We start from the raw sequence: 22,509 nt of genomic DNA on the forward strand, positions 1-22,509 counted from the left end.
TGATGGATTGATGAGAATTTCCCATTCTCGGTATTGAAGTCCTTAATAGCCTGGTGCCATGTTGTGTGGCCAGCACGTTGCTACAAACCCTATTGAATCAGCTAGCTGAAGTGAGCTAGGCATTGTCAGCAACCCGGTGGTGCTTTATTGATCCTGGAATCAGACTTCATCTATACCGCTTCTCAGGTAGCTTCTCTGCTGATGCATGTTGGTGCTCGCTGTGCTAGTGATGGGGTTGGCTGCAGTCAGAAACAGCTGGCGAGGATTACCTTCCTCTAGGCTGTCATGCTGGCTTTTACAACTGATTTTTTGGCAGGGTGAGGGGCTGAGCTGCATTCTGCAGCCGGGGAAGATGCTGACATGGCTAAATCCCATCCTTTTGTGGCTTTGCAAACTTGCTGCCAAATGGCTGCAGTTCTGAAGAGCTGAACTGTATGCAGAGGAAATGATTCTCTTCAAGCCTATGGGTTGCTGGAAATTTTAAAGAGAATCCTTTTCCAGGGATCACAGACTTTTATTGAGCAGTGTTTGAAGACAGGTTCTGTTTTGGACTTACAGTTTCATGTGTTTATTTTCATGAGAAATGTTAGTAACAGATGTTCCTTTGGGAAAAGAGATCTGTCCCTTGACAGTATTTTTTTTTTTTTAATTTCTTGATCTCATGTGTTTATAATCAAGGCATTTTCTGCCCCACCAAAAATACTGTTTTGGCAGTGCTCTCATATTGTGTGCTTTATTAACAGTGAAGCAATCATACACTGTAAACAGTTTCAAGCAAGCTGAAAAGAAGGACAATGCCATCCACATGTGCTGTATAATGAAAAATCCTGAAGCAGGAATTGGGGGAACTTCCTATGGAAGTGACAGTGCATTCTCAACAAGTCTCTTCATGTCAAGTATTCTGTATGCGGACTGAGAGGTGATGTTTACATGCAATCAACTGCTGATTTATTCATAATACTTTGAGTCGTTTGTCCTTGTCTTAATACACACTGTAGTTTTCTGGTATTTTTATTAAAAAAAAAAAAAGTAAAAAAAAATCTGATATCTAGAAAAGTATATTTTGACTGTGTTCACTCCATTTAACTCTGTTCCTTTTGCTTTCTTCATGAAAATTATTTTTGCTTAAATATTTTGATGTGGGAAGGTCTTGACAGGGCTGTTTACTTTGACAACAAATTCAAGTGTCATATAATAGACTTATTTATGGCAGTGGATTTGAAATGTGTAGCTGTGAATATCAAGAATGGAGAAGAAGGTTCTTGTCATGCTCTGGAGAATTTTCTAACATCCCAAGCACCTGAGAGTCCACCCAGACTAGCTGGGAATTTGAATTCTCAGTACTGCAATACACTGTTGGAAAGGATTATTTGTGGAACGGTTCAAGAGTAGTATTTAATCATGCCTTTCGTTCTACCTGTGTGAATAGGAACACAAGTCTCAATGCAGGTTTTGCTTAGGCTTTGTCAAGTTGTGACTGGCTAGCCTCATAGGCAGAATAGAACTGAAAATGTCTGTATGTTAATGCATGGAGAACAAATGCTTGTGAGGAAACCTCTAAGTCTGTCTGTGTGGAAACGTCTAACAGTGTGCAAGCCTGTTTTGTGTGGTGAGATAAAAAGAAAACAAGCTCTAGATGAGGTCTCTGTCATGATCTGCTGTAGCTGGTCTTGATCCAAGCTCTCAGTTGACCATTATCTAATAACATGCCAGGAAAAGAGCTGTAACTCTTTTCTTTTAAAGCGTTTGGTAAAACTTTGCCCCAAACTAGCCTAATGGGAAGATACTCCACTCCAAGTAGAGTGTTTATTTTATGCCGCTGTAAAAAGGTCTGTCCTCTTCTTCCCAAGCTGCACCAGAACCCCTTGGTTTGGAAAACAAAGCTGGTGTCCTGTCCCAGTTGCACAATAGCTTCACCCTTGCCGGGACAATGTGGGAACGTGGTGGCAGCAGATTCCAGGGAAAAAAAAGCATCTGAACACTTTCCCTAAATTATCATTTACCTCCTAGACTCTTACCATCAAACACTGAAAGGTACTCGATTTGACTTGGAATCCAAACCAGGCCTTAAAATTAAACAAGCGCCCAGACACCAACTCAGTGCCCCAAAAGTGAGAGGCAGGGAGCTGCTGAAATGCGAGGTCATGTCCAGAGCAGGATACAGGCTCCGTGAGCTCATCCGAGCTGTGGTGGTGGCTGTGTGTGCATGCACACGTGAGAGATTTGTGCCTGAGGCTGCTGGGTGATGCCTCCAGCAAGGGGAACCCGAGGAAGGAAGGAAGAGAGGAGGGAGCGGGAGTGTGGATGGAACAGCAAACCACAAAAACATCTCTTTGATCTCTGGGGGGAAGAAAAGAGCACTTAAAGTGAAAGGCTGCGAGTCAGAAAAGCTGCACTGCTGAACTAATTGTAAGATAAATTGCAGGACCTTCAAAAAACAACCATAGTAGTCAAGGTGGTACATTGTACGATAGCCACATTACAGAATTAGTAAACATACTATAACTGATTGCATATTTTTCTGTGAACTTCCGAACTGCCCTCACGTAACACTTCACCTTCCTACTGTTTTATTAGTTAGCCAATGCAATGTATTCAGAGAAATTTCAACAAAACAGTTGCACAACTAAAGTCAATTGGGTGTTTTTGTGGTCTTGGATAACTTAGCTCATGATGCATCATAACCTGTTTTTTTTCAAAGAAGCTTTGATATTCTTTGATCATTTGTAGCCATTTTTCAGAAGAGGTCCCTCACTCATTTTTTTGGATTCTTTGTGGTTACAGTGTGTGAGCTGTGCCGTGCATAACAGCACATATGGTGCGTTGGGACTGCCATAATTCCAGGGCCGTGCCACCATGTGGTACGTAGAAAGGGAATGAGGGATGAGCATATTGTTTGTTGCCAAAGAAAGTAAGTCTGAGTTCATTCCTGAAAGCTGTAGTTCCTGATGTGTAGGCACTTCTTGAGAGCTCAAAATCATGAGATACAGCAGTGGGTCTTGCAGGGAAGGCTGTGCAGCATATGTCCTCTGGGGGCATCAGAAAGCCCAGGAAAGCTCCATCTGAGCTTTGCGTTCCTTCATGCCCTCCTGCCTTTCTCATCTCTCTCATTTCTCCACTTCTGAAAATGTTCTCCTCTCTGACAGCCATATGAAGAGTGTGACTTTTATTTTAACTGCTGGGCTTCAGTCTGAGATTGAGATCTGTTGTGTGCATGCAATGGCAAGAAGCTGACAGGGAGGCTGCCTCCTCCCTTCCATTCCTCTCCCCTGTCCTTGGCAGGCCGAGAAGTGTGTGAAGGACGTAGGCTGGCAGCTGCTTGGCTGTTCTTCCTCCTATGAAGCCTTCAGACCCGAGCACTGTGTCTGTGTGTGAGAGAAAATGAGGGGAAAAGGAGTCCTTGGTTTAATACTTCAAAGAGGTTGTACCTGGAGTGGAAGGGCAAGAGGGAATGTGGGTGAGCAGGAGGGTAGACAGCTGGGATCGGGGGACAGGCTGGCCATGCTGAGGCAGCACAGAGATGAGGTCCCAGCTCCTGGGAGCCCTCTCAGGACACTACAGGCACTTGCGTGCACAAGGGGTGCCTTGAAAGTCCTGCACGTGTCTGTGTAACTGCTGGTGAGTGGGTGGACCTGTGTCTGGACTCTCCAAGTGCTGTGGATGTGAGTGGAACGGCAGTGCATGCAGGGATGCAAATTGTAAGCCTTGTCTGAGATCCTGCTTGGTGCCTCCCTTGCTGTTATTTGACTGGCACCACCAGATTTTCTGGCTTTTGAAGTTATTAAAGCATACTTGTATTTCCAAAGAGAGAAAAAACAGCAGTCGCTGTAGATCAGCTTTTCAGTCGAGGATTTTTTTTATTATTATTTTTTTTGTGATTCACTTAAGAAAATGTTGACTTAAATAATGGTATAAACAGAATCCATATGAAAGTTCTTGTTATTCTTTCTTTTGTTTTCTGTATGTTGTATTGCTGTGATGGCATCAAGGAGATTACCCTTTGCAGGAGTGCAAGACACCGAATCCTTCACAGCTCTGTGCAAAATGTTGCCCTGTGGCATTTCAGCACAACAGTGCAGCTTGTTGCAATTAAACTGTTTTTCGTTCCATGTTCCTATCTAAATGTGCCTCCTTCTTCCTGGAAAATTAAGTGGTTTAAACCCTAATGGGAGGGTGTGCAGACTGTAATGTTCCTTCATGTGTTCTCAGATGGGCTTGTCTGATTTTTCTCCTTAAGCTGCAGGAGGAAGCTGATACTTACAGGCTTTTTACCTTTTAAAAGAGTATAGAATTGGGGGGTGGATATTTTTTATTCACTTTTTAGAGGCAGAAAAATCAAATCACTATTGTAACAATTTTCAGTTTTTGATTACTGCAACCACAAAGTGCCTAAGTGTAAGTTGTCCTAATGTAATGACTAAAAGGTTGTTGGAACTCTTCTCATGAATACAAAGACGTGCATCATGCCAAGCTAACTTGCTAGAATTGCATCTGTTGCTTGGTTCTGTCCTACTGTTTTGCTCCAGAGCTGGGGCAGGCATGAGAGTGCACTGTGTTCCCTAACAGAGCCATCCTGCTGCAAAGTGTCAGACCTTTTCTCATCTGAAAGGACTGGCCTTACACCTTTCTCATTGTTTAAATAAACAACAACAAACTGATTGCTTTAGGGAAGCCATAGCAGCTGTCAATTTAACTTCTTTGAGCCTCTTTGTACCTAAGATTTTTATGGCCATTGTGCCAAGAAGCCCTGCCTTTTTACAGTAACATAAACATGTTACTTAGACTTATTTTGGTATAAAAGTGAATTTGCATAAATGTGATTTGTTTTTCTGGTGCTAGCAAGCCTGTCAACTTCAAATGGAAGCCTTGTTGGTTCTGCTGGTGCCCATTCCTGGCAGTGCAAATGTATATATGAAGAGATGATACAAAAAAAAAAGGGGGGGGTGGGGGGTGGAGGGCAGAACTTATTAGATTACATTCAGCTCTGTAGCTGCTAGGTTTTTTTACAGCTTTCTGAAAAAAAAAAATGCTTATTAGAAAAACAACTACCACACTGAGGAGAAGAATCAAGGCTATTTCAAGCATATTATTTCACTGTTTCTTGCCAGTGGGAGACTCAGGGAGGGGGCTGGGGGTTTACAGTGGCTAGACAGACCATTAAATTGGTATTAAACACTTTTCCATATGAAGGAAGTCCCCTTCTGCCAAATATCCAGGAGCAGGGGGATTGGTTTCAATGCAAGTACTGCTGGGATGGGGCTAGATAAACTTTGAAATATTAAGAGGTCGCTGGGGTCAGGGCGCAGGCTTCAGAGCCCGTCTGGCTGGCTTCCTTGTAGACTCTTGGAGAGCTGGCACACCGAAGCAGCATGACGTCCTGCATAAACATCTGATCCTCCTGACCAGTTTTTTCCATGGTATTAACTTTCTTAACGCAGGGGGGAGGGGGAATAAAAAAAAATGACCAAAGCTGTTTTATGTCAATTTTTACCATGCGGAGCCACAGCAAGATTCCTGTGCTGTCCCACACAATAGAGAGGGCAAAAGAAGAAAAAGCAGGTTGCCAAGCTGCTTGTATAGATTCACAAACTTTGCTCTAGTTCCTAAAATAGCAACACAACACAACGGAGGGCTCCTCTGAAATTATGATAAAATGCACTGCTATTGATTTTTCAGCTGGTTAATCAAATGGAAAAGATAAATAATATAGACCCTGCAAATCTGGAAAGATGCAGACGAATGCTAAAACTCCAAATCAAATAAGTGGTAAGAGGACTGGCTAATTCCCCAAAGCAAAGAGAACCCAAGTGGAGCAGCACTGTCAGGATGGAGGCCTGGAGATCAATCCCAGGTTGTGTGGGCAGTTGGCACCTTCGTGTTGCTGGTCGTTGTCCCTTTGGGGCCACAAGTTGGTGCCACAGGAGCTAGTGCCGTTCCAGGCTGCTGAAGCTGCGTGTTGTCCTCCGCAAAGGTCTCTGGAAACGAGTTTGTCCCATGGGACTGCTATGCGCAACGCAGTCATGCTTTCTGTTTGGAAACCAAGACAGCTAAGGGGTAGCAATGTCCTGGCTAAATTGAGTAAGGTGGGGCTGAAGCCTTGGCTGACTGGATATGTTTCACTTTCCTGGAGACTAGAGCCAAGAAGAATTAAGGATTTGGCCCGTAACTTCTATTATTAAGAACATCTCTTCTGCCCAGCTTGGCTTTTGTTCACTGAAAAGCAATCTTTCGACTTCAAAATACTGATCTCAGTTCAGTAAAAACAAGCAAGCAGAAAATCTCTGCTGTGTTATCATAAACTTTTATACGCTGGAGTTTTGCTTGGTTGTGCTTTAATACAGACTCTAGATTCTGGAAATAAACTAATAGGTTTCCTTTTCTGAGTTTGACCATGTAAAAGTTCATTAATGATCCTGTATACAGCTCGGTACAAACTTAGACAGCACTCTACATGGGAATCCACCGGTGCAGAGCTTGGTGGAGGCAGCTCTGCTCATTTCCAGGGGAATTTGCTTGGTATCTCTGTACTAGCAGATGGTATTGTAGTAGCTGAGCTTTACCCAGAGAATGTGGAACCATTAAGTAGTCAGTGAAGCAGCTCAGGAGTCTGCATTGTCAATACAGAAGCATGATGGTTTGTTAAATCTGCTAGTTGGTTGTGTAAAAGAAAGAATTGCTTTCTATTTTAAATCTGGAAACTATTTTTTCATAAACATAGCTTCACTTGCAAAGCTGTTTTGTTGTTTCTGTAAGCAGTGGTGCCTGCCCTCCTGCCTACAGAAATATAACCTTTTCTGGAAGCCCTTGAGGGCCAGATGCTACAACCCTATGCCTATAACCTGACCAGAGAGCAAAGCAATTTGATCATAACAGGCATGCATATATATGTACAAGTGCAATAGGACTGACTCTATGGTTCATAGCTTGCACGTGATCAAAATGCACTTTGTGGGTGATAGGTTTGCATCCGAAGCATATGCATTCCTGCCATAAGGCTGGAAGAAAATCTGCTGTATGTTGGGAGTTTTTGTTTTCTATTGCATACAACATCCAAATCTGTTCATCTGAATAAAAAGGGACATGCCAGGTTATACTCCGAGATATTGTGACGACTAGTCAGTCAGCCATGAAGGCAGAGACTCTAATGACACAGAAGACCAGTGAGTGTAGCATGTAGGGGGAGAGCAGGAACAAATTAAATGACAAAGGCAACCAGAAAAGATGGAGTATGTTGCACTAAAAGCTGAAAATAACTCAGGGAGATGAGAAACCCTGTGGTATGGGGTGTGGGGGGGAAACCGGAGCTTAAAGAAGAGAGCAGTGGAGACCACAGCAATGACCGTAGTCCATTTTTATTTTGACCACTTACAGGAAGGTGGTGAGTCACCTCTTCCAGAGCTCTTTGATTTATTAGCGAGGTGAGTTTCCTGCTATGGAAATTGGAGCCAGGAGAACTGCCAAAGAGGGAGGAAGAGTGTGCACAGATATCTTTGTAAGCTCTGCAAGGGGAGGAGGAGGAGGAGGCACCCGTTTGGCTGAGGAGAGGAACATAGCAGAGACACAGAAGTCAGAGAGCAAGAGTTATGTTAGCCCTCATAAAGGTGAAAAATATAAAAATATTGTCGGAATTTCAGATAAAAAATGCACACCAGTAAATGAAGCATTCTGACTTTTATTTTTATGGATTGGTGAGTGCAGAAAAATTCAGTCTTGAAACTATAATACTCCAGAAGGTCATTGGAAGGTCATCTGTCCAATAAGTTACAGAGCTATGTTAATTTGTTCCACATTGGGCTTGAAGCCTACAATGAGGTGAAACAGAATTTTATGGAAATGTTTTTACTGAAGAAAAGCTCAAATTTTCAGGTCCTGTCATTTGTGTGCTCTTTCTGGACCTGACTAGCAGCCCTGCTGGAGAGCTTCAGAACCTTTTGGTAGTACGATGTTGAAATGCATATTCTTCGTATATGATTTTGATTTTAAAAGATTTTTTTTTATTCAAATTTTTCCACTTAAATGTTCTGTGAAGTTGTAATAGACAATAAAGCCCATCAATACAGTAAAACACTTCTGACAAAAATGCAACATGCTGGACTGCACGTCTGCATCACCTGTATGCTGCTTGCTTCTCCTTGGAAGGAAGACAGGTCACTTAGAGGTGACCTTAGCTTCACCTTCCAGCTTCTTCCTTAGCTGAAGTGCTCATGGATTTGAACTGAAGTAGGTGTGTATGTAGATGTGTGGGTATCGATAAAATATTAGCACTGGGCACTAGCAGAAAATAGGATAAATCTGTTTAAAATGCTCTTGAGTAATTACACAGCTGTAAATAAAAAAAGAATATGTGCTGCGTGTTCACTCACCCACCTTGTCGAGGATCTTTTTTAGCTGTAGAAATTCACAATATCTGAAGCTGATCTTCACAGGAAACCAACAGAAAACCAACTTGTACTTTTTTTTTTGGGGGGGGGGGGGGGGGGGGGCTTGACTGGGGTTCAGGCTACTGCCACGTGTTGATGGAAACCTTGGTTTCCATCAAGGTGGTTTCCTTTTGGAGCTTTGCAGTTCAGGCCAAATTATTGGCCAGGTGCTATTCATCCTCACTAGCTTAGATAAAATATTCATCATCATCAACATGTTAATATTTGTTATGTGGATTCATTTTATGTTTTTTTTTTCCAATTTCTTCTACCTCTTCAATAACTCCTCAATTTCTTGCTAACCTTAATGCGAAACTAAGTTTATTATTTCGACTTCCAAAGATGATTATTCGGCATTGAGTAAACAACCTTGGCAATGTACTTGCTCACATTCGTCCATAATAACTCCCTGCCCCTATTTTATCGTTTATAGAATTGCTTTCTAATCCTTTTCATGGTTCTTTTTAAAATAGCTTTCTTATATAATAGATAATAACATTTGTTATAAAATGAAAGTAAAACCAATTAAATCTGCCTTATTGTACTTGCAAAAGATTGATGTGTGTAAAGTCTAACAGCTTATTTGGGGATTTTAATCTAAAAGTGCCCTGCAATAACATTCTGTTGTGTTCTGGGAACTAGCCGTAATAGAGAAGCCACTGCCTGCAGAGATGCTGAACTAAATTAAAGTATTGTGTGCTGGTATTCTAGCATCTGCCTCCTACGTTAATCTGTGGAAAATGCCTGAAAATACCCTAAAGTAGCAGCCATTTCTTTGTTTAAGTTTGAAAGCTTTTTGTATCTGTTCTCATTAATGCTGCAGTGCAGAAGATTCACTGTTCAGTAAATGAATTGAACAGAAGCTTCTGCAAACCAAGACCAGACTGCAGTTTTCCCATTTCTGTCTCCATTTTATTTTTTTTGTTCGTAAAAGGTTTCAATTTGAGCTCTAGGGACCTGGGTTTTACTATGCTTGCTTCAACATATGTATTTCCTGCTAGGAAGAAGCAAACTAGTTAAAACAGAATGAACACTTCAAAAATTTAAATATTATTCTATCTGAATGATTGAGGATTTCTTGATCTACCTTAGTCTTTCTCTTGAGTTATATTTTCATATATGAGAGTGTAAGTGTGTACTTTCTCTGAAAGGTGTGTTCTGAAAATGCTTCATCTTCATTGTAAAGTCTCTCATTTTGCTCCTCCTTTATAACACTTTCATTCATCCAGCCCTGGATTGAGAAACAATGCCATGTGATTTATGACTGTATATGATATAAATAGCTGAAGCTCTAAGAGCAGCAAGTAGTAAACAGACTGTAGGCAGTAATATATTTGTGGTATTTTTATACATGAATAATCCATGAGTTTATTAAAAAAAGTCTGTTTATAGATAATTTAGGAATAGAAGAATGCTTTAATTCTTGAAATAAGTTATCGTCTCCAGCTTCAAAAATAATTCTGTGAAATGAAAAATAAATAATATAGAAAATAACTATGATGTATAGACTTGTCAAACTTAGCAGTTGCTATTTCAGAAAATAAAATATACATTCGCTGGGACAAGGGCTGCAAACAGAGTATGCATCTCTGAGGGTGCTCCCCCAGCTGCTAATCTCTGCCATCGTACCTAAACTGTAGGTGAACATCCTTGAGCATCCTCCTTTGGCTGCAGCTGTACTGGTTGAAAAGGTTCCTGCTTCCAGCTGCTTGTCCCTGTCCCATGTCTGGACGTTATCGCCCCCCTTTAGAGCAGACAAAACCATGCTGTTTAAATGGTTTTAGGAGTTTCTACACACCTCACTGTCTCTGGGCCAGTGAATAAGTTCAGTATTGTCATGCCAAGCACTGTCCTAGCATGCAGTATAGCCCTGCTTGGAGATGCTCTTGGAGTGCCTGGGGCAAAGAAGGCCTTCTTCTATACGAGACAGACCAACCGATTTGTAAATCTGGCCTGAAAGAATACCCATGCTTTATAAATAAAGATTATGGTGTTTTTGTGCCCTTTCCTTCATTGTTTCCTTTAGCCAAGGATATCTGTTGAATTTGAACCAAATTACATCCATAGGTTATGACTGATTTGAAAATTATTTTTATAGCTGAAAAACTCATTTCCTCCTCCAAAACAACAACAACAAAAATCCATCAATTCCTTTCCCATCTGAGCTCTTTTCTGCTTCTGATTTAAGTTACTTTTATGGGTTGTAGCAAGCTCCTATACGCCTTTCACCTCAGGTCTCACATACTTAAAAACTATTCTTAGAAAAAAAAGAGGCTCTGTTAGGATAAATTGATATCTTAGAGTGCTTGCAATATGAAAGGTCGTTTACTAATATTAAGTAGGAATAGTAAAAACTAGTTTTAAAATGGTTACAAAGGCAACAATTTGAAATGGGAAATCAGAAAAGGACTGTGAAGAGAAAATAATGAAGGCATTAGCAGAGTGTCGTAGTGCTTCAAACTGACGTTCCTAATATGTATTTAATTAAGAGCCAATAAAGTGGAATTTAAATGTACATAAACTAAACACAGTAGAAACTTGTTAATTTGCACTCTAATAATTTGCAGACTTTATAATTCATGAAAAGAAAAAAAAAAGCTTCCTTCTGCCTCTCAGCAATGGTTTAAACTAGAGGCAACAGTGAACTAGCCTGTTATTAATACTTAGTTTCTTTGGCAAGTATATGAGGAAGAGGTGGCTAGTGTGTATGACCATATTGTAAGGTATTAACTACTGGATCAGAGTTAATGAAATGAAGTCCAATTTACAGTGCATTATCTTTGTATTCCCCCCTCTTTCAGACAGCACCCAGTGCAACTCCAGGATTTTCACTGATTCGGAGTTGATCATAACAGAGCACTTTTCACAAAGGCACAAACGCAGCAATTCGCAGTAACTCTCAGGCATTAAAACCACAAATCACTGCCACCAGTGGCCCAAAGGCCTGATCACAGAGGCTTATGAAGGTGCACCTGGAAATTCCTTGGGCTTGTTCAAGTTCTCTTCCAGGAGGCTTGAGTGAGTTGTGGTGGTGGCAGGAGGTCAGCTCTATTGCTGATGTGCAGTTCAGTGTCTGCTGGAAAGCTCCCAGTCTTCACAAGTTATTCTCAGCTCCTTTGCCTTAAACAAGCTTTCAGATTGATATGAAGTTTTCCGAGATGAATCCCTATAGGTCAGTTCCTGTCCATTACTGGTGTTGGTGTTTGTAATCAATGTAGGTCTGATTTCATTGCCTGCTCTGACTTGTGCAATATATCCAGATCGTGTTGTTTGGTGATGCAGTTTTACTCTCTCTTCCTATAGGCATATTTACATAGAGGGAAAATTGAATTTTATGCTATTCCGTGACACTGGAGATGGTACTAAATTAATATTTGACTATCATTTTTCAGCCACTTCCAACCTGTTATTCTCATGTTGTGTCTGATATTTTCAGCTTTAATGGGTGAGAGTTCACATGGCATCTAAAAATATTAATCAAACCTAGGGAAATTCTAAACATAGCATATCCACTTAATTCATTTTGTAATTAGATTGAGTTATTAAGTAGATTTTTATTTCTAAACTCATGTTTACTTGAATGAATTATGAATCATTGTTGATTACCACCACAGTATTTATAGTACTTTCCTTTGAATTCCAGGTGTGTGAACTGACCTTGACATACTGCACCAGCTCCACTCTCAATCAGGAAAAAAACAACGAAAATTAGTGTGACTGTGTCAGATGAAGATGTTCCAGTCTGCTTTAATTCTGACTCTAGTTACCCAGAAACTGTCTATCCAGTTGTATGTGAAAACCTGGAGTAAGGGATATTGAGCCAAATTTCATCATCTGCCAGGTAATTATAGGTCTTGTTATCTTCAGCTGGGAGTAACCCATGTAGAGGTATGGGCAGAGTGGGACCCATTTGTATTTGTTCTTCTCCTGTGGTGTATTTGTTTAACCAAACATACTTACCAGCAGCTTTCATTTTGCAGCTAGAAGGCCTGTAGCAAAGTAGAGGAGCAGGCATTTGCATTGAGATTCCAATTAAGTTGAAATTAGCATGAACTTCTGTTCAGTAGCTGATGTTTAATGGAAGGCAGATGAAATGGTACTTTGATAAACTGACTCCAAGGATTGTTATGACATTTCTTGTCTGCCTCCTACAACGTGATTAGACTGCCATAGTACCATGTGCTTAATAGTTAGTGCTATCTTGTGCCATACCTTTCTGGCACAAGAACTATCCAGATCAGTGTGTAAGGCAAAGCTTGCTTGTACAAACAAACCCCTCAAAACCTGACACGCACACCACACTCCACTTTAAAAAAAAAAAAAAAAAAAAAAAAAGCCCCCCTAGACAATTGAAAAACCCATCTCAACTGTTGTGGCAAAAGCAAGGATGAGAACCATTTTAAAATGGCATAGTAAATTACTTTTCTGCTTTATTTTATTTTGTATTTTCATTTAAATAGGTGGTCTCTTAGAAATAGAGTGCATTAGAAATGCTTGCATTACATTCTCTTGGCAAAAACCAACCAAAAAGCATTAAGTACTTCAGCCATATCATGTGTTGCAGAGGCTGACCAGCTCCAATTTCTTCATAAAAGAATTGTTTTTTACTATCATTTTTTGAGGAAATGTGGGTTACTAAAGTTCCATTAAATCTACGGTGCTGAGGCTCTAACAAGAAATCAATGTGCCCTGGTGACTTAAACACTTCCCTTTTAGGTGGTCTATGTTTCTAGAACATATCTCACGTTATGAATTTGCCAAGGCTCATTTAAGCAGAAATTGGTTTGCTTCTGTAGTAGGAGAAATTTCCCCCAGAACAAAAGGAATCGGTTCATCTTGTGCTGCTTCTGTTGCAAATGGTACTGTTTCTCTTCACCACATTGCTCTGTTTTTTCTTCCCATTGCTTGCAAGGAAAGCTGCTCAGGCCAAGAGGCAGCAGGAAACTGTTGACAATGCAGAGAGGCCCCGAGACAGGCCATAATAGCACAAGCCAAGTGCTAGGAATTTAGTGCAACATTCCACGGCTGAGAGAAGATGAGCAATAAGACAAAAACGTTATCCTGGCAAGGAAGTGCTCAAGGATGTAATTAACAATGGTAAGGGAAGAGAAGAACAGGTATGGAAGTGTGAAATTATCAGAGCGAAGAATGCAAACCTACTCTTGTTGGTCAATGTTAATGGTTTTTAAAGAAAGTACGACCGGGGAGCATCAGCTGCATTTGATTTAACTGCTGCTCCATGTGGCAAATTACCATTGCTTCCATTCTCAAAAAATGTTATTTCACAGGGTGGCACTGAAAGGCATGGGGCTTTCCTGTCCCATGGCACCTGTCTCGTGGAAGTTCAGCCTTCACAGTTCCTGGGGAAGTTGTGCCACAGCTGAGAGCCACGTCTTTGCTAGGGCAAACCATACCACATGGGCAGCAATTTTCTAGTGCTCCTTTTCTGAAGCTGAGGCCATCTTCATGCTTTAGTTTTAAAACATGGCTGACAAGATGATTTATCTCATTTTTTTACTAATGCAGTTGTTCATCAATTTTTTTTTTTATTGCAAGTTATAATTTAATTTGTGTGTCTTTGAAAAAATGTTTTGAATTCCTCATGGTAGTCAAGATCTTTCTCAGTCTATTTTTTAACCATTTTTAAATTGTATTGCCTCTTTGGTAAATATCAGTAATTTAATATTTATGGGTTTTGTTCTTTTACATATAAATGTTTCTACTAGGATTAAGCTTGAAATAAATTGCTTCATGTTGTTACCCATTACTTGTATTCATGGGTAAATTAAAGTGTCTGGTTCCCTGTCACTGATTTTTGCAAACGTTAGTAATTAAAACTGTAGAAGCATTTTTAGTGCCAAAGATTAAACAGATATTGGTGGACACACCAGCTTTAGACACAGATTTGGCAGGTAAAATTGAAAGTAAGAATGGCTGATTTTATATTCATCTTTAATTTTAACTTTTCTGACCGTCCGGGTGTGTTTAAAATGAAAAAATAGATTATGAAAGAGTTTGCCACAATTTTTATTGGCTTGCATCTCTAAAATGAGAACGTGTGAGAAGAGAAACTTGATGTATGTAGAGAGATGTATGTAATGGTTGGTATCAAAAGTTGTTCACCCATTCTCTATGAACTTAACCTGAGAGCTCTTACTCGGTTCATTACAGCTGCTGAAATGACTCTTCCTGCTATAATCTGACCACTTTGGGTTCTGTATGTACTAACTCCGAAGCCCATTCCTTATGCTGATGAATGTCTTGCTTCATATGGTCCTAGAACTTACTGTTGTTCTGAATGTCTCTCCCTGCTTCCCTGCTATTGTTACCTTGTGATTTCTCATGATTACAGCACATTTTTGTGAAGCCACATTGCATCTTCTGTCCTGCCAGACACGGTCCTCTGTGTCTTAGTAGGTGGAGGGCAGCCAGAGACGATTTTGCAGCTGCCTTGTGAAAATCCCAGTGGCTGAGACCTCAGTGCTGTTAGGATATACAGACGTCCAGATTTTCAGAATTCATGCAGGACCCTTTCTGAGCCTCAAAATGTTCCCAAATTCCTCCAATAGGTGCGCCCTGCCTGTCTCACTGTACTGCACTGTACTACTTTAATGTCTATTCTTTCTCCAGAGCATAGATATGTATATATACATCATATATACATATATATATACATCAGTATAGATGGAAAAAAATGGTTATAAGCCACTTTATACTTGTCTAAATACAGGCCAAACCTCACTGTAGTATAAAAATCAGAGATGATTAAAAAATACTCTACTGTATTTCTAGATGTTGGAGTGTTTGAATACTAAGTGCTGACTCTTGCCATACTCTCCTGTACCAACAGCCCACCAAGGACTAGCAGATTGCTGATCTATACCATGACATGTGAGGGGTTCTCCACCCTTAGGGGATTCTCCCAGCAGACTAGGAGCTCATCTGAAGACTGTTTTGCACTACTGGAGCAGTTTGAAGGAGCTGCCTCCCATCAACAAGGGGAGCCTTTTGTGTTTAACAGATATTCGCGCTCCTGTCTCAGAACTGCGTAAATTCACATCTGAGTCTTATCCTGACCAAGTATGTTTGAGTGGGGTCCTTTCACTTATGCCATTTGTGGGTCCACCCAATTTAGTCTGCCAGTCTGTCTGCCAATGTTGAGGTTTAGAGGCTCAGGGTTTAGAGGATTTTGGGGGGAGCTTTTATGTTAGCTGCCCGAGTTCAGCCTTAGCTGTCTGAAAGCGGGCAACTGCTCCAGCTGGTGCCTGGATGGGCTGGTGTCTGGCAGGGAGTGGCTCTATTTGGGTATGGGGACAAATGTCAGATTTTCTCAGTAACAGGAGAATTTTGCTCTCTGATGTGGTCCTTTAGTGCTTTCTTACTGAACATGCATTTAATTTTCCTTTGAACTGTCTGGTACATTTAGTAGTTGGAAACAGCTTTCTTTCGTTCCACCAAGTCCAATCAAAGATGGCATCCGTCTTGTATTCCAAGTGTTATTACCTTTATGGGAAGTTCACATACCTTTTGAAACAGTGCATTAGGCTCATGGCTCTATTTCTACGTGTTCATATGATTGGCTCAATCAAAAGAAAAAAAATCTCATTATGTTTGTGAGGACATTTGCTTTCCTAAATCATTTGAAGCTAACTTTATCAGGCCATTTCCCCAGAAGGTTTGTGATCTCATCTTTTATTAAACTCTGACCTTACCTTGTCAACAAAGGTCAGATGTATTAGTTTATAGCTCCCTAGCTTCATTTTGCCCGAGTGGCACCCACTTTGCTATTTCTCTCTCATTCAGAGAGCTACTTTTCTTCCAGCTGTGCTGCAACTCCTTAAAGGTAGGCTGAAAATGATTCATCCCTGGAGTTCAGCTTTTCTCACTGTTAGTATGTGGGTGTGGTTTGCTCTGGGCTGTTTGTCGTTGCCTTAGTTTTCCCCTTTCCCCTTCTCTAAGCATGTAGCCTGACCACCCACTGCCAGCCTCCAGCCATGCCAGTTAAAAGGGTTTGTCTGCAACTTTATTTTACATAGAAAATCATAGATGTGCCTTAGCTACTCAGAAAGCTACAGAAACCTTCCTGAAATCAGTGCTGAATCCAAGTCTGGGTGACCGTGGTATCTGGATGCTAATTTCACCAGCTCGGTGTGATTCAAAGACCCTGTCTCTCATCCCTTCAGTGCCAAGGGGTGGCTGTCTGTCCTCAGCTCCCAGTCCTTTCTGTTGGATGGGGCATTTCTCATTTCCATCCATAAACTGTTCTGCTGAGCTGCTGAACATTGTACAAGAGTTACAGGAGTGCCTCAGAGGTGGGAGCTTCGGTAGTTTATGTGTTGAGGTTTGCTTGTGAGTCATGGAAAACTGGGAGAGTTGGACTTGACTCTGTGTTTTTCATTACAATTTTACTTTTATCCAAAGGGTTAGGGTTTTTTTTGTGTATTTTTTTTAACTTGCTTAATCAAAGCAAATTTTTCTTCATCTTTGAAATGAGCGTGAACAAGTGTGATGTGTCTGTCTTCAGCTGGGCTTTAGCTCTAGGAAAGAGAATCTTCTCCATGCTTCACTGCCACTCTCATGCCAAGCGAGTCCATGTCTAACCAGGAATGTAAATGTCTGGTTGTTGCCTCAGCCTAATTTCTGACAAGTTTAGAAAGTAATTTTATTCTTGTTGAGAATTAAGAATGTATCATATCTTAAGCTAAAACAACATCTGCAAAAATATAAATCAGAGTTTCCACAGCATTTCTGTTTCTTCTCCTGGAAGATATAGTCCAATTTTGGGAATTGGTTGGCTGTACATCCCTGTTGATATTGGGGCATAATATTAATTTATCATGTCTGTGAATTCTGTGTGTGTTGTCGGTAATATACTCATGCAGCTGTTCATTGAGCCTCATCTGATCCCCGAGCCATCCTGGAAATGTGTGTTAGTGTGTCACTGTTGAATGAAATTTTCCATTTTTACAGTCTGTGCCTCCACCTATTTATCACTTGTATTGTCTCAGATTAACTCTAGTACTTACCGGCACCTTTTCTGCCTTTCTATCTTTTTACCTGTTAGTTATGTCCTGTTCTGGCTACCTTTCTCGCTTTGCCTGCTGCTGTATTTGTTGATGAATGGCTCATTTCACCCCAGGCCACATAATCAGTACTCCTTCCCTTGTTGAAGATTTGAAAAATGTACTTGCAGAAATCTGTACAGATAGGACATTTTGTGCATTCAGACCAAAGTAGAGACACAAATCCCATTAAATTTAAGGTACGCATTTAATATGTTGTGCAGCTCTTTGAAAATTTATGCTCTTGCCTTTGTTTCTTGTTTAGGTCACAAATTATCCCTGATTGTATTATGGCTACCACTGCATCAGGTGTTTGTTTTTTTTAATTATTGTTTTTGTTTTATCTCACCACCACGACCCCTTTTTTTAAACAGTTCCTATGCGCTTTCTTGCAGGTAAACTATTTAGTGGTTTTAGTATTTAATTCAGTGGTGAAATCGTCACTGCCTCCAGCATGCGCAGGATCAATCCTTACAGTTTTCTGTCTGAAGTCTTATTTCCCCTCTTGGGCTGGAGAGATGTGTGTATTGTACACCGCAGTGGGTGGGGTATGGGCATGCATGCAGTTTCTGGAAACATTGCCAAGGCAATTGTCACATGCTGTTACTAAATATTGCATTTCTTTGGGTTCAGAAAAGCAAAATAGCCCTCTTCCCCAGTCTCACAACATGAGTTAGACATAGAAATAGTATCAATGCCTCCTTTTTAAGGCATGGTGTAGAAATACAATGGGAACAGAAGTCCAAATCTGTGGGGAAAAAAAATCCACAATGTATATTCTCTGCATTTTTCTTGTAGGTTTGCATTATCCTTTATCAAATCTGTGTGGCCACCTCCTTATCTTGCCTCTAGATTTTAGCATCTCAAATGGCTTCCCAATTTCTTATTTCACTGCCTAATTTTGTTATCAAGCAAACAATGCTCTGCTGTAGGTTGTTAAGTTATGCTTTAAGGTTGTATACAGGGAGAATCACTTTTTGCTCTGAGTATTGCAATAAACTGATGCTTTTGTTCCTTACTGAAAAGCTCAGTGAAAAATTCTGTTCTAAGTTATGGTGGGTGGTGATCAGCGTGTTGGATGAAATTACTGCTATTTCATGCTGCTGCTGAGTGAGTAAAGGAGACCCAAGTTTTAAAACATGACTGTCAGGTTTGGGGTTTTGTGCTGGTTTTTGGTACCGCATTTGAGGTCACACAACCTAACTAACAAAGTACATTGTTTTGTCTTGAATATAACAATTGGTTCTGGGGAATAACATTCAAACCTTGCTTTCAGTTGTTTGGAGCTACTGATTACTGACTGCTAAAGGGAGGAGGAATGGTCCACTGAATTTACCCAACTTTTTTCTACCTGTTCCTTTGCTATAGTTATGTGCTTTAGTTTCTAGAGATGCAGTAAGCAAAGTAACCTCCTAAATGAGAGGACAAATCTTGTTTTCAAGATGAGTGCTGTTCTTCCATGACATCCTTTCCTTTTTTTCTTCCCTCCCAAACACCTTTGCCTCCTCATCTGACAAGCTGCACGAACCCATAGTGTCTTTCCTAGTGTGTATTTCCACAAGGCATGGAGATGACTTTTATTTTGGGATCATCACAACTCCTGCTGGATGAACGCTGGAGAAAGAGATGAATGATGTGGGAAGCTTGGGATAATTCAAGTCCTTGGGTGACATAAGATAGATGAGATATAGTGAACACGGGGGAGGATAGCAGGATAGGCTGAGTGGCCCTGTGATCCCAAACTTGAGGTGGTTGCCAGCAGCTTGCAGGTGCTGTATATTTATGGAAAGCTTAAAGAAAACAGCTGGCCAAAGAGTCCTACTCCTGCATGATCCTTCAACTTTGTGTGGCCCTACATCCCCCTGAACTCCTGAGAGAAGAGGTTTGAAGTACCTCCTGCAGTTTTTCAGCTTTGGCCTGAAGCAGAGGATAAAGGATTAGTGTTGTCACTCAAAACCATCTGGAAAAGCTTTTTGTGGCACTGCTATGCCATTTCAATGACCATGAAACAGTGGGAATATGAGAATTTTCCTGTGCTGCTATATTTCCATGCCCTGCTTTTGCTGTCCATTACTTACTGTTAGTTTAAAAAGCATTTGAGAGGCTGCTGAGGTTACTGTTTGCCCTTGCTGCTCTGAAGGCCATGAAGGTAAAAATGTTTGCCATTCTTTGTTTTGTCAGTTTTTTATCTCTTGGTGTTTCAATAAGATTATTGGCTTTACTCCTGAGATCAAAACAAGAAATAAAACTGTTCAATAAGAGCTGTAATGGGGATGCTACCTACTCCAAGAAAAGAAAAATAATATCCTACATTTTACAGTCTTCTTCACATGATTTTTACGTGTAATCAGGAGCAGCCTGTCCCTCCAGTAGCACACTACAGGTTGTGACCAGGCTGCCATAATCTCTTATTTCCAGATTTTTTTCTTTCTTGCATCCACAAATGAGAATTTATGCCATTTGTATGGATGTAACGTGCTCAGATCACAAGCTCTCATCATTCTGAAATCTGTGTCTGAGCTGTAACACTAATTTTTGTCACACCAGTATCTCAAAGACTAAATTATGGGGTTGCTTGTAATTCTGCAGTGTATCAGACAATCTGATCCCAATTTGATTACTGACTGCAGTACAGACCACAGACATCAGGTCCTAGCCAATATGCCTACATTATTTATATATGGTATATTCTATTTTTATTTTTGTTGACTTCATTGCAGCTTTATAATTAAAATCTCTCCATGATATCCTGGAAAAAAAATAAAAGTGCCCTGTCGTCATCGCCAGTTGGATGTTCTCATTTGTTAGAAAATGTTGCAATGATAGTTATTGCACGTTGCTTCTGCCTTTCATTATAGACTGTGGTGTTCTAGGGATCTTTAATACATAGATTATTCGACCCAACTGAGTGAAGTTCCTGTTCTACTTGTGAATTTTAATTTTAGGATTATTGGTTTGTTTACATTCAACAGTTCTTTCTGTCAAAACAATCAAGCTTTTAAGATTTTTCTGCTTTATTTGTGTGTTATGACCTAATTCTTATACATTTAAAAAAATAATAAGAAGAAAATACATGTAGATAATACAGCAGTCATACAGTATGGGTAGACCCCTGTACTGGAGCCTTATACATTTAAATGCTCAAAAATAAACGTGTACAAAGGCTATTGCATGTAAAGTCAGTTACTCAATATTTAGAAAACATCAAGATTAAAATTCTGGCATGCAGACAGGCATTTACAAGGATTTTCAGAAGGGTCTAACAAGATAAAACGTTGAGCTTCTGTTTAAATTTTTGAAAACCTGGGCCTAAACCATTATACTTTTGAAAAACCGTACAGGTGCTGCTTGGATATCTGTATAATTTTGAAAATAAGTGGTATGTGTTTCACTGGAAGTCAGTGGGATTTGGCCACTGATGTTTTTGTATCAGTATTAAATACTGTATACATATCAAAAGAGTCATTCTGAAGTACTAGACCACTTGTCAGAAATGTGGATTTTGTTTAGATGTTTAGGGGATTTTCTCTAGAATGCACACCTGAAAAACTTAATTGGAGCAACTCAAAGAATATAAAACTTAAGTTCTTCACAGAGTGAGGCATGTGAATGCAAAACTACCAGACATATAAAGTTCTTTAGAACAGAAAAGGCAGGTGCTCTTTGCTTTTGAATGATTAATCTAAATCCAAAACTATTTTTTTTTCAGGCTAAGCATGAATTTCCATCATTTTTCAGTCCTGAGCCAAGTCTTTACTCTTTGAAGATGTCATTAAAACCACCTCAAAGTCCCTCTGCCTCACACTGTTACTTTCAGGAATTGCTTAAAGGTAAACAGTAATATAAGTTGGTGTTATAAAGTGAATAATTAAGAAATGAGAAGAAAGATGAATTAATGTGCTATCCATGAAAGTATCTTGCTGATAATTATACGGTTTGCAATTATACCTAGTTTAATCTGACAGTAACAGTGAGGAGCTGTGGCTTTTTAAACCATCCTTTGTTTGGGGGAAAAACTCTAATTTGTTTGACATGATTCATTTGTGTCTTTGTTTTCCTAAGTGTTTTTTTGTTGTTCTTGTTATACTTTGAGCCATTCACTTGCACAAATAGATGCATTAAAATGGAAGAGAACATACATTTTAAAAGGAAGAACGGAGGACCAAGCTGAACATTTGCTGTTGGAACTAAAAATATTAATCTTTATGTTGCTGGATATTTCTTCCCATCTGTAAATTGGGGAAACAATCACTTTCAGAATGAACTCCCAATTTAAAACTTCAAATTACAGTATTTCTACTTATACACTTAATGGTTTCCCATAGAGGACTCTATTGTGCATAAATTGCAATAGTACTACCCAAAAGAGTTAAGCTAATATTGCTTGATAAGATAAGGTAGATGAACACAATCAGTCCACTTGGGAAATGGAATGGAAAACTGTTCTATTGTTTTAGGTATCTTTCAGGTGTTTTCTCTTGTCCTTTCAAGTGTGATCTTTCTGTATGTATGTGTAAAATATCTGTCTCTTCCTATATGCTATTTCATTTTGTTAAAGGCTGTTTTTCTACTAATCTCATTTTAAATCATCTTTGTTTTCCATTATTACAAAAAAAAAAAATCAGATCATTTTTAGATGGTTGCTGTTTGTAATCATATGGCAAAAACATTTAAAAGTTATTGATGAAAAATGGAACATCCCCCTGGGTTTTATTGCATTGTTCAAAAAGCCTTACTGCAGTTTTGGCCTCTGGTACAGTGGATATGTAGTGTAGCAAGAGAAGAAAACACTAATCACTGTTATCTTTGTTAAATCTTTCATAGAATCTTGTATGCATGATGCAGGAGTGAGTGATGAATACTGTGGATAACGCAACCATCATTGCACAATGAAGCTTTTTAGCTTGTATAATTTATACTTCTGTTGATCCAATTCACTGCAGATTTTTTTTTCACTCACCAAACTAATATTTGGGTTCAAATGTTCACTCTAATGTCAGGGTCTGATATTTTTACCTCTCCCTTTC

At 39.8% G+C, this 22,509-nt stretch overlaps 1 protein-coding gene across 1 annotated transcript in view; it reads left to right on the forward strand.

Moving 5' to 3' along the window:
- TMC3 (transmembrane channel like 3) overlaps positions 1-22,509 on the forward strand; it is a 283,418-nt gene that overhangs the window by 156,382 nt on the left and 104,527 nt on the right. The window contains exons 3-5 of the mRNA XM_080607203.1: positions 12,064-12,261; positions 13,333-13,517; positions 21,192-21,312. The gene's annotated coding sequence lies outside the window, so the exon portion shown is untranslated. The remainder of the gene's footprint in view (positions 1-12,063; positions 12,262-13,332; positions 13,518-21,191; positions 21,313-22,509) is intronic.

Source organism: Anser brachyrhynchus (genome assembly GCF_964034855.1).
Source record: "Anser brachyrhynchus genome assembly, chromosome: 11".
Classification (NCBI taxonomy): domain Eukaryota; kingdom Metazoa; phylum Chordata; class Aves; order Anseriformes; family Anatidae; genus Anser; species Anser brachyrhynchus.